Below are 12788 nucleotides of genomic sequence, written 5' to 3'. Positions count from 1 at the left end.
CTTTGTGAGGTGGGCACCAGCTTCTCCCATGACACACCCACATCATCAAGGCTAGAGACAGTTCTGATCTGTCTTCATGGGTCTCAGCTCGTGCTCTTGTTCTCGCTCTCCTCCATTTTTACATCCATCTTCCTTTCCACCTGGCCTGCCCTGCAGATGTCTTGTTCCAGCGTCAGAGGCAAAGGAGGCAGTCTTAAAAGTCATGTGTAACCACCTTCCATGATTCTGAAAGGTCAGAGCCCCGGAACAAACCCGTAGACAGACAGACAGGTAGGTAGATGGGGACATAGATAGATAATGTAGATAGATTGATAGACAGATAGATAGATAGATGATAGATGATAGATAAATGAGATAAATAATTGATGATGGATGGATAGGTGATAGATAGTAAATAGACGATAGTAGGTAGATGAGATAGGATAGGATTGATTGATTGGATGGGTGGGTAGATAAGTAGATAATAAGTGGGTAGATGGGTAGATAAATGATAGATGATAAGTAGATATATGGATGTATAGACAGATGACAGATAGGACAGATAAATGATAAATGAGATAGATAAATGGACAGATAGAAATATGTCCTTCTAGTGGCATGTCCCTCTGATTGAACCTTGACTGATACTGAGAGCATCAGAGATACAGCTGAAAATTCAGGAGAAAATTATTATAAAGCCATGTCGTGTCGTTTAATATTAGACTAATTTCCTGGACTTTGTGCTCACTGTCCCCATTTCCAAAAATCACAATTTGTTATTTCTTTTCTCATCCTAAATAAGTATTTTCTGTGCTGCATAAGTTTTTATTTTGTGATTTTCTTATAATTGCAGACATTTTAGGTCACATAAAATTAGGATCCTTACCTGCTTCTCTAGAGATGGTGCTCCATCAAGCAGAGGAATAAACCAAGCAGAGGAATAAACCAGAGGATGCAGAAGACAGAGCGATGACCAGAGAAGTCCCCAGCTGACAGTTGTGCTGCAGGCTTGGAAAGTAAGCAGCTCAACCCAAAAATGGAGGGCTGGGGCTTGGGGGTCTCAAAGGGAACAAAAGAAATGGAATAAATCTCTAATTATTTGAATATATTCAGAGGAAATTTGTATTTCTACAATAAGTTTGGGTTACAGTAATGCAAATAAGCAAAAGAGAAAAACAAGGAAATCACCAACTCCAGGGAGAATGAAAGATTTTACAAGAAAAGAAATGTGAGCATAATTCAATCCATGGGCCAGCTTGCATAATTACTGTAATGAAAGCTCTGAACATCGATTTAAGTAAAAAGTGTGATTTAGTCATACTGGAAAGTAGGAAGGAGGTGTTGAGAGAGAGAGAATGTGTGTGTGTGTGTCTATGTGAAAGAGCTAATTCTCCAGTCTCCATGGGATGTCAATAGGTCACATATAAAATTGAAAAACATAACAGGGAAGCATGTTGTTTTTTTAATACGGTAGGAAGCAGCAGGAGAAATGGAAGAAGTTGGAAGTGGTTGCCCTAGGGGACTGGAATGAGAAGGGACGCACAGGACTGTTTTTTCCCCTCAGAATTATTTGACTGAAATAAATTTTATTAACAGAAAAGGATCTATTAGGCATATGCTGAAAAATAAAACCCAAAGAAGATGGGAGTCACAATACCAACATCAGAAGAAATAAATTCAAGGCAAAGCACTGAAGAAGAACTAGGAGCTACCTTACACGAACAGGTAGAAGATGTAAAAGACATAAGCATTCATGCACCTACTTACACATCTCTGAAGAAATGCAGGGAGGAAACAAACCTGCAATCAAAAGCCAGGCTCTGGTGGCTCACACCTGTAATCCTAGTGACTCAGGAGGCAGAGATCAGGAGGATCGCGGTTCGAAGCCAGCCCAGGCAAATAGTTCTCAAGACCCTATCTCAAAAAAAAAAAAAAAAAAGAAAAGAAAAAAAAAAATCCCTCACAAAAAAGGGCTGGTGGAGTGGCTGGCTCAAGGTGTAGGCCCTGAGTTCAAATCCACAAAAAAAAAAAGGTGGGGGAGAGATTTTTACCACATCTCCCCGCAGGGCACAGATCAGACAGTCAGAAAATAACTAAAGAAATGGATGGCTTGATGATAATTTAGCTTGATCTTAAAGGCAAACTAAAACATTTTACCTGACAGTTGAAAAGTATACATTCTCTTCAAGCACACATGAAAATTTCAAAAATAATTAAATATTTATTAGCCTACAAAAACAACCAACAAAACTCGAACAACAGAAATAATACAGGACACATTCACAAGCCACACATGACAAAATTAGGAGGCTTTTGTTTTGTGTTTTCTCTGGTGGCACTGGAGTTTGAACTCAGGGCCTCACACTTGCTAGGCAGGCTCTGTACCACTTGAGACACAGCCTCAGCCCTTTTTGTGTGAGTGGAATGGTTTAAGGTGAAGGCCCTAAGTTCAAACCCCAATATCACACACACAAAAAAAGTTGGGTTTGTTCAACCTGGGAATCTTATTAGAAAAAAATAAAGAAGACATAAATGAACCTAGGAGCTATGATGATGATAAATTAAGCAAGTTTTATTGTCCATGAAAACATTTAAAATATCAACCTAGAAAATTCCAAGGAAAATACAAAAAGTTCTTGCACTAATAGTGAGTTAAGTAAGGTTATAAGGTATAAAATCAACACACAAAAGTCATCACATTTTTCATACTAAGAATGAACACATGGAAATTAAAATTTAAAACATAATATCTTTTATAATCACCCCCAAAGAAAATGAAATACTTATGCATAAACTTAACAAAATATGTAGGAGTGGCAGAGTTGTAGAGTGCCTGACTTGCTGACTTGTAAGCACGAAGCCTTCAGTTCAAACCCCAGTGTCACCAAAAAGCAAACCAACAAACAACATGCAGGATCTGCATGGTGAAAATGACAAAATAATGATAAAAGAAATAAAAATTGACCTAAATAAATACAAAGATGATATTTTGTTCATGGATTAAAAGGCTCAACCTGTAAAGAGGTCTGTAGGTTAAAGTACTTCCTGTCAAAGTCCCAGCAAAGTGTTTTGTAAACATAGCTAGCTTATTCTGAAATGTGTGTGGAAAGCTACAGCACCTAGAATAACTGAAACAGTCTAATGGTAGGCAGGAGGAATCATGCCTGACATGAAGGCTTACTACATAGCTACGATAACCAGTACCCTACAGGGCTCGAAGCACAGATCAATGGCACAGAATAGAATCCAGAAGTTGACCTGCCACATGTGCTCAAATGACTTTCAAAAAAGGTGCAAAAGCACTTCAGTGCCTTTTCAACACATGGCACTGGAACCATCCAACATCCATGGGCAAGGGGCTACCTATGCGTCATGTCTTATCTCAGATTATCTGGGTGGACTCAGCGTAATCACAAGGACCCTTAAAAGTGGAAGAGGACTACAGAAAAGAGAGTGAGACGTAACTGAAAACATAACTGAACGTGGATCAGCCATGTAGCTAGAAAACTTATAACTATAAAAGTGTTACGAAAAAAAAGCATAAGGGAAAATCTTCAGGATCCAGGTTAGCCAAAGAAGATCTATAAGCTTTAATTAATTTGTGTAATTCCAAGAATGTGATTCATTAAAGGAAAACTTGGTAAATTTGGTCTCATTGAAATTACAAAGGCTTGTTTTTTTTTTTTTTGGGTAGTACTGGGGTTTGAATTCAGGGCCTCACACTTACTAGGCAGGCACTCTTACCACTTGAACCACTCTGCCAGCCCTAAAAAGGCTTGCTTTATGAATATTCAGCAAAGGGGATGAAAAGACATGCTATAGAGTGTGAGAAAATATTTGCAAAGGACTAGTATCTAAATATATGAAGAGCTCTCAATGCCAGGTGCTGGTAGCTCACACCTGTAATCCTAGCTACTCAGGAGGCAGAGATCAGGAGGATCGTGGTTTGAAGCCAGCCTGGGCAAATAGTTCTCAAGACCCTATTTCAAAAAAAAAAAAAAAAAATCCTTCACAAAAAAAGGGCTGGTGGAGTGGCTCAAGGTGTAAGCCCTGAGTTCAAGCCCCAGTACTACCAAAAAAAAAAAAAAACCTCTCAAAATTCATTGGCAAAAATACATAAACAATACAATTAGGGAATGGTCAAAACACACGGAAGGGTATTTTGCTAACAGCAGATGAACACAAAGATATTCAACATCTTTCAACCCGCTTTCAGGAAATGCAAATTAAGAGCACAATGAGATATCACCTACACCTACTGGAACGTCTAATTTAAAAAACAGTGGCAACACCAAATGTTGGCGAGGGTGCAGAGAAACTGGACCATAATTGTGGCAGGTGTAATAATGGCCATCCAAAAATGTGTATGTCCTAATCCCCAGAAACTGTGACTATGTTAGATTACATGGTGAAGGGGAATTAAGGTTGCAGATAGAATTAAAGTTGTCAGTCAGTTGACTTTTATGGGAGGGAAAATGGGTCTGGAGTTGGAACTCAGGGTTTTGTGCTTGCAAAGCAGGTGCCCTACTGCTTGAGCCACCTCCCAGCCCCAGCCCTTTTAGCATTAGCTATTTTTTAAGCAGGGCCTCAAGTTTATGTCCCAGTCAACATGGGCCAGGGTCCTCTTATGTACGCTTTTTGTGTAGCTGAGATGACAGGTGCACACCACCACGACCAGCTTTTTATTGGTTAAAATGGGGTTTCTCAAACTTTTGCTCAGGCCGACCTTGAACAGCCAGCCTCAGTTTCCCAAGTAGCTAGGATTACAGGTGTGAGCCACTGTGCCCAACTTGTAGAAGATTTTAACACATTTCTCTCAGAAATTAACAGAGCAAGCTAATCGAAAATTAAGTGAAGAAATTGAGAATATATCATCAATAAGATTATCAAACCTGATCTAATGAACATATGAAAATCATGAATCCAAAAATTCAAGAACATTCTTTTCAAACTCACGGAACATTTTCCAAAATTGACTACATACTGTTCCTTGGAGCAAGTCCTACTGAACGCCAAATAACCAATACCATATGTTCCAGATTCTCTGACAGCTATACAATAAAAAAACAACAAAAGTGACAGGAAAAGACACATATGCTTAAAAATGTAAATGCACGTGTCTAAATTATTCATGAGCCCAAGAATAAATCTTGTGGGAATGAAATATTTAAGATGAAATGACAGTGCAAACACTAGCTATCAAAACTTGGAGGCTTGGTTAAAGTGGTACTTACCAGGACATTAAAAACTATAAATGCACATATTAAAATGAGGAAAGTTTAAAAATTCATGAATTAAGAACTGAACTCAAAAGGCAGACATGGAGCATCGAATTGCTCTGATCTGAGAGTTTGCTGCAGTGCCAACCAGAGAGAGAGAACTATTACGTGGTGTTCATGAGAGAGCAAAAGACTTTCGTGCGCCCTCCCGGGGCAGTCAGTCCTGCCTGCTGACCTCCCAGACTCCACCCTGGCAAAGCACTTGCTTCAGGCTGGACCTGCCCACAGCCTAACTCCTCTTACAGTCCACATGGAATAAAGACTGCTGAAGCTGGGAGTGGTGGTGCACGTCTATAATCCCAGCACTCAGAAAGCAGGATAATGGTGAGTTTGTGGCCAGCCTGGACTACACAGCGTGGCCCTGTGTTGCAAGCTCCACTGGATTTAGTTAGCACCTTGCTCCAGGAACATCATCCAATAGTAGTGACATCTGTCACTTCTCTGTTGAGTTCCCATCTGACCTTTCCGAGGTGAAATTTCACAATATCCCAGGACCACAGTAGCTCAAGTTGAGGGGGAGAACAGGTGTAGGAGTCTGGCGGGGTGTGGATGGTGGGGATGACATTCTTCAGGTGCACTTGACCGCTGAATTGAAGCAGGTAGAAGCTCCCTGAGTCGAGCTGGTGTGAATGACACTGCTGTGTGTTTCCATGCATGTACACGCAACGTTCATCAGTGCACGCAAAAAAAAAAAAGGTCTAGAAAGACACTCTAGTAAGAGTGGTTACCCCTGGGGCAGAGCTCCGGATGTGGTCAGAGCGACTTTCAGTGTATCAAGACGTAATTATTCTAGGACAAGAATGCACTCATAGAATACTCATGTAATGTGATAAAAATTACTTTAGAAAGAACCGGGAGAACGATGAAGTGTTAACTATGGGTTTTTATTGACTGGAGAAATTACAAATAATAACTTTTCTCTGCAATACATTTCTGATTTTTCAGCTTTCTTTTCTGAGACAAGGTCTTACCTTGTAGTCCAGGCTTCAAACTCAGAATCCTCCTGCCTTAGCCTCCCAGCTGCTGGGATTACAGGTGAAAGCCACCACGCCCAGACATTTCTTACTTTCTATAACAGGCTAATCAATAGCACTTTCTATGATAATGAGAATATTCTGTATTCTGCTGTCTAGCACACAGTAGTTACTGGCCCCAGGTGACAATTAAGCCCTTGGCTAGTGTGATTGAGGTACCAAGTTTTTAATTTTAATAACTTAAAACTTAACCATGTGTAGCCAGTGGCTACTGCTTTGGACAGTGCAGACCTGTGATGAGTACATATAACTTTATTGGCTTATTCTCGATGGTTACTTTTCCATTTTTGAAAATTGAGGTATTGCCGGGTGCCAGTGGCTCACGCCTGTAATCCTAGCTACTCAGGAGGCAGAGATCAGGAGGATCATGGTTCAAAGCCTGCCCTGGGCAAATAGTTCTTGACACCCTATCTTGAAAAACCCATCACAAAAAAAGGGCTGGTGGAGTGGCTCAAGGTGTAGACCCTGAGTTCAAACCCCAGTACTGTAAAAAACAAAACAAACCAAACAAACAAACAAAAACAAATTGAGGTATTACAAGTACAGCAGAGAGTGCAGCTCTTCGGGGCATAGCATGATTTTTTACATTTGCTTGCAGCCATGTAGTCAGCACTCAGGTCATTTCGCGCACCTCAGAAGTTTCCTTTGAGCCTCTCCTTATTCTGACTTCTTTCATCAATAATTAGTCCTGCCTCCTTCCACTTTCTGTGAAAGGAATCACAAATTACGTATTCTTTTGTGGCTGGCTCCTTTCACTCAACTTGATGACACTCATGTTCTTAGAGGAAATCGTGGTGATTATTTTTACATTTTTGTCAGTCTTCTATTTCGTGACTATACCCCAGGTTATTTCCCCTAGTCTATTTCTATGGGCATTTGGAATGTTTCCAATATAGGACTATTACCAAAAAAGCCACTATGAACATTCTTGTGCTTTTGTCTGGTGAAAGACATAGCACTCATCCTATCGAGTGGATATCCAAGAGTGAAACGGATGGGTGGTAAGGGATAAGAGTCTTTAACTTTGCATGCTGCCACACGTTTTCCTGGCAGCAGCAAAAGAGAGTTCTAGTTTGTTTAAGCATACATTGCTTTTATAATCAGGAAAGAAGAGAGAGATAAGAGAACCCGGTTTTTATAGACAAACTCCATAATGAGCGGCAATTTAACAAGGTATTAAAACAAAATTGGATCTCTAAAGGAATCAGAGGGAGATTTGGTTTGATGGGTAAGAGGTAGCATTGGAATCAGAGATCCAGACAAAACTCAACCCTGCAAGTCAGCAGCTGTGTGACCTGCAGGAAGTTACACTAACCCTCTCTGTGCTATGGTTCCTTTGCCTGTGAAGGAACCACCTCACGGGATGGCTATAAGCATTAATAAAATGATGCCTGTAAAGTCCACAATGTGTGCCTAGAATCTAATAAGAATTCAGTAAGTGTTGGTTATTATTGGGATTATTGCTTATATTAATATGAAGTAGTGGTCATTAGACTACGCTTAGCCAACTTCGATGTTTAATAAGTCACTTTTGCTAAAATGCACTTAGTACTTAATTCCTCATTCCTCTTCTTTCCCCATTTCAGCGCTGATCAATTCTTAGCAAGTTACCCTCTAATTTCTGTGGTCCTGGCAGTTTTTCTCTCAAATGGTTACACGCTTTGAATGGCTTTTAGACTCAATTTAAGGACCAGCTTGCTAGAGTGTTGCTAAGAAAAGAAAAAAAAAAGGCATCTAATTTTCCAAAACCAAATTAACTCCTAATACACAAGGGGGGTTATGTTTAAGCAGCAAACAGTTGATAAAAATATAAACACTTTTCTTCTCCTTGTTCCTTGTGGACTTAAATTTAATTATTAAATTTACATTCACATGTCCAAACAAAGCACACACAATTAGCACCATTTAAAAAATCGTATTGTCTCTAAATTAGTTATCCATCCCAGGGATGGTAAGAAGTCTTTCTAACTAATTTAGCCCAACATGTTAGTTTTTGTACCCAGCACAGGGTCTTTGAATGGCTTTAAAAAAAAAACTTATATCAAAACTCCTTAAGAATATTGGTCATATTTTAAACTAAATGCTAATATTGCAAGACATTTATAATCCATCCTGTCAGCAGAGCTTTCATTTTCAATAGAACGTTATTCCCTCTTGAGCCCTAAGGAAAAATCTTGTCATTGAACATAAATGGGTGGGTGGGTTTCAAATGCAATCAATGAATTGACACTTTACAACTGAAATGGCTCTGCTTGTTCCATCCTGTTTTCTGTCAGAACTTCTCTTGTCAATAGCTCGATGCTGCAGATTCGTAAAGATCTTTGCCGATTTATGGCCTCAACATGGACTTTTCTTATGTCTTTTTCCTGAGCTTGGCTTTTTGCTGATATGCACCTCATCTCTGAGAGGACAAGTTCTCCTGCTTTCCCCTGCTTCGTGCTCATGTGGTCATGGTTTGTTCTCTGCAGGTGATGTCTCTTTGTGTAGACAGCAGCCCCTCTTTCCTGGGATGTGCCCCATACCTGGGACTGTAATGCTGACAGTCACAGCAAGATAGCCCCAGCTCTTCCCTTTACCTACCAAAAAGCATCTCCTGGAAAGCCAGGGAGGAAAATTGATATTTGCATTACTATCAGGGAATAAAGATCCAGACATTAACCTCCTCCATCACCTTATTCAGAGTTAGCTTTAGTTGTGGGCGTTAGCCTGGATGGATGTCACAGGTGGAGAGTTGCATTCCAGGCACCAGATCTGCAAGCAGGGACCTCACACCACTGTTGGCTGCTCAGAGAAGCCCTGCCTTCCTTTGTTTCTTCAAAGTAAAGGACCTGCTCTAATAGTTCTCAAGATGGTTCTCACTCCAGCTGATTCTCAGGAAATATTTGTGTGTGGGGGTGGAGAGAACGCTCCTTTCAAAGCACCTTTCTGCAGACAGGTTTCTGATGGATTCAAGGCCAAGCTACATCCTGGGCATCTGGCTTCTGTAGCTTCAAGAATTACTGCTCCTGACAAACTGCTTGGAGTTCTGAGGCTGCTGCTGTCATATTGCATTTTCTGACCATTTTCCAGGTCCCTCAGTACACATTTAGTCACACACACACACACACACACACATGGACACCATCCTCAACTCATTAGGTCCTATTCCCATGTGGTAATCCAAATAAGTTAGATGACCACACACCCTGGGGAAAGCTAAGCAAGCACAGGACCTGAAGCATACAGTAGGTGCTCAAAGAAGCTGCTTTAAATGAAAAACTATAGAGCCCTGTAGTGAGAGAGTTGGGGGAGGAGGTGAAGATCACAACTGCAAGTCTTGGTATATGGAGGTGGCAGTGTCAGGCCTCAGGGATGTTCACAGGGACAGATACATTTAACACTGCCTAACAGCTGGTGTGGGGTAGGGGTGGAAGGCCAATAATAAATCCCCAGTCTCTGGTCTCTGGATAAGTGCAAGCCAAGGCCACATATCACCTGATGGGGACACTGTTAAAAAAGAATTGAAGCAGGTCACTGGTGGCTCACGCCTGTAATCCTAGCTACTCACTCAAGAGGCAGAGATCAGGAGGATCGTGGTTTGAAGCCAGCCTTGGCAAATAGTTTGGGAGACCCTATCTTGTAAAAACCCATCATAAAACAGGGCTGGTGGAGTACTCAAGTGGTAGAGTGCCTGCCTAGCAAGCATGAGGTTCTGAATTCAAAACCCCAGTACTGCCAGAAAAAAAAAAATTGAGCCTTAAGCAGATCATTGAGTTGGAACAACTGAAAAGAGAACAGAGTAGAAAGGGGGAGGAAATGAAAACATAAAATTTAAAAGAAAATAAGAAGAAAAGACAGAGGCTAGGGACAATTCAGTGTATATACCAAATATGTGGGCAGAAACTGAGGCATACCTGGGAGAGCAGTCAGGACCACCCCAGCACCTTGACCTTGGCCTTCAGCACCTACCCAATTCATCTTCTGTGGGCTGAACCTTTGGGTCTGGCCTTGCCCAGGGAACAGAAGGTCTGGCTGGATAGTACTTGTTCATCTGTTAGGATGCTTGGTCCCAGGCAAAGAAGGGGCCGAACTCTGAACTTCTCTGCACCTTCCCCAGGAAGCACTCAAAGGGGCCCTCAACACTAGAATGGGGAGGAACAGGATGGAACCCTTCCTCCTGAAGACCCATGGCCCAAGGATTTGGTTGGCCAAAACCATTGAACACTTACTGGTTGCTCAGGTGCAATCCTGTGTGGATTCCAGAGCCAGTCCCTGCCCCCCAATGAGAGGTGAGATTGGCAGTTGGAACAAAGAGCAATCTCCCTGAAAGACAGAATTCCTGGTGAAGGGCAGGCCACAGGGCAGAGCTTGAGCTGTGGCCCTACAAGGAAATCTTTCTCTGAAACTGCTTTGCTGGTCTGGGAAGGAAACCTGGACTCATGCCCTCCACCCCAAGAAGTGTCACAGCTACCACCTCAGCCAGGAGACTGGCCTGGGACTAGGATAGGATGCAGGGTGTCTGACCTAGGCCAATTCCTCAGCCCAAACTGGTCCAATTAGGAAGACCCGATACCCATAGAAAGGATGAGAGAGAGGAGATTGAAAGCAGGAAAAAGGGATGGAATTTGGATCTACTCCCCTCACTTCTGTTGCTTTCTTCTTCCACCTCCCTTCCTGGCCACTTCCTTTCCCTCCCAGGGATTCAGCTGAAACACACAGCCTGCCTGACTCCAGCACTGTGGCTTGTCAACAGCACTGTACCCATTACCCTCCTGTCTCACCTGTCCCCATTTCTAGGCCTATTAAATCAGTGTGCTTGCAGTACTGATTCCACAGCGCAACCTCCTCAGCACCCGTGACAGCTGTCCACGCATCACTTACTGAGCACTCCCCACAGACACCCCCCAACACACGCACCTGACCTCAGATTCATGTGCCAGCTTGTTCTGTCCCTAGGTTTCCCCCTTTTCTGCTCTATATCATTTGTCTGCTCTGAAATGTGTGTTATTTGTGACTTCTCTTGTGCAAGCCACAGCAGTGCACATACACACACGCACAGCCGCACCCCAGAACACCAACACTCAGATGCAAGCCGGCTGGGCGAGCACACACTCCAGAGGACGCTTGGTGCTCCGTCTGCAGACACCCGCCCCTCCCTCTCTGCCAGCCCTACCGCTCACTTCCAGGCTCCTCCCACCCAAGTAGCTTCACCCCACCCTGTACCCCAGAGTTGGAGGCATCAAGTTGCAAACACCTGGCAAAATCACAAGGCGATCACACAAACAATCACACAAAGGATCCCAACTGGAGGCTCCTAGGAGCTCCTTCCTTCTGTGGTTTCCTCCTTCATTCTCCTAGGCCCCCTTCCTCTGCCCCCCCCTCCACAAAAAGTCACCAAATCCAGTTCAAATCGATTTTTTTATTGACGGTTTACATACAGAAGCGTTTAGAAAAGGACGCGGGCTCCGGGGGCTACTCCCGCCGGGGCCACGCTTGTGCTGCGCTTGGCGGAGAGGGCTGGTCCAGAGGCCTGCAACCCCACCCCGACGCCTCCCTTCAACAACCAAACCCTGACCCCAGTCGGGGCTCCCGAGTCGCGCCCACCCTCCCTCTAACTCCCTTCCTCCCTCCCTCCCACCTGCCCGCCCGCCCGCCCCCCACACTACACCGGCACGTTTTACAGGACACAGACTTCTCCTACAGACCACGCTCGGCTAGGACTACCCGCCGGGCAAACACTATTCTCGCGGAAGGAGGGGCGGGGCGGGGCGGGGACCGGGGGACTGTCCCCCCTCCGAGTCCTGCTGCAGTCACGCGCAGGCTTTGTGCGTACCCGGGCGCCAGCCCTTGGGAGACTTGCGTCCGGGGGAGACAGTTTGCTTCCTGCGCCCCTGGCGCTTTCCGCCGAGAATCTGGACTCAGTGGAGCCGCCAAAGCAGCTGTCGTGAGCACAATCTCCGGGCACCACAACAAACTGACAACGAAACTGGCTGGGGACCAAGCCTGTACCCTTGGCAGAAAGGGGGCGCGCGGTCCCGCGGCGCTTTAAGTTAGGAGAGGGGCGGGAGAAAACGGATTCCTTCTCTTGCCTCTTGACACACGCACATCCAGCTTCCCAGAGGTTGGGAAGGGGGTGTTAGCACCAGACCCAGAATGTCGCAGTCTTAGAAAACAAGAAAATAAGAAACAGAGTTTGGAGTGAAAAGTGCCTCCAGGCAGCCTGCTCAGTGCCCGGGCCGAAATGGGGCGGGGAATTGGGAATGGGGGGGGAGGGGCAGAAAAATTTGGTTTCCTGTCGGAAGTGGGATTTAAGACTAAAAAATAGACAGCTTCTGGCACATGCAGGCCTGAAAAGGCGGAGAAGGGTCCAGGTGAGATCCACAGCGTTCTACGCGGGGGGCATCTACCGTGGGTCCCCGGCGAAAGCCCCAGAACCACGACGCTACCACCAGACGTTCCCGCGTTGCTCCTGACTCCAGGGACTACGGGTGGGGCGAGCTGCGGGCGGTTGGAAAGG

The sequence above is a fragment of the Castor canadensis genome, chromosome 19 (genome assembly GCF_047511655.1).
Source record: "Castor canadensis chromosome 19, mCasCan1.hap1v2, whole genome shotgun sequence".
NCBI classification, from domain to species: Eukaryota; Metazoa; Chordata; class Mammalia; order Rodentia; family Castoridae; genus Castor; species Castor canadensis.
Note: the sequence above shows the minus strand (reverse complement) of the source record.